The sequence below is a fragment of the Antrostomus carolinensis genome, unplaced genomic scaffold (assembly GCF_000700745.2).
Source record: "Antrostomus carolinensis isolate BGI_N321 unplaced genomic scaffold, ASM70074v2 scaffold32018, whole genome shotgun sequence".
NCBI classification, from domain to species: Eukaryota; Metazoa; Chordata; class Aves; order Caprimulgiformes; family Caprimulgidae; genus Antrostomus; species Antrostomus carolinensis.
In genome coordinates, this window is record NW_010334166.1 from 4,201 (window position 1) to 4,452 (window position 252).

The window sequence follows — 252 nt, forward strand, 5'->3', positions numbered from 1 at the left end:
CCCCCGTCCGGCGCCCCCTCGCCCCCCAGCCACAGTGCCAAGAGAGACTGCTCCTATCAGATAGGCAGCACGTCCTGCCCTTGTGGCTACTGCCATGCTGGGAGGCTGGAGTAGGAAGAAAAACAACCCCTGAGAAACCAGGGAGGCCCCAAGATGGGGCAGGCAGGGCAGGGCAGGCTGTTGGGCGCTGCAGGCAGGTGGGAGTGTGGGGCACAGGGTGGCTGCTCCAGCTCCATGCTGCCCTGTGCCACC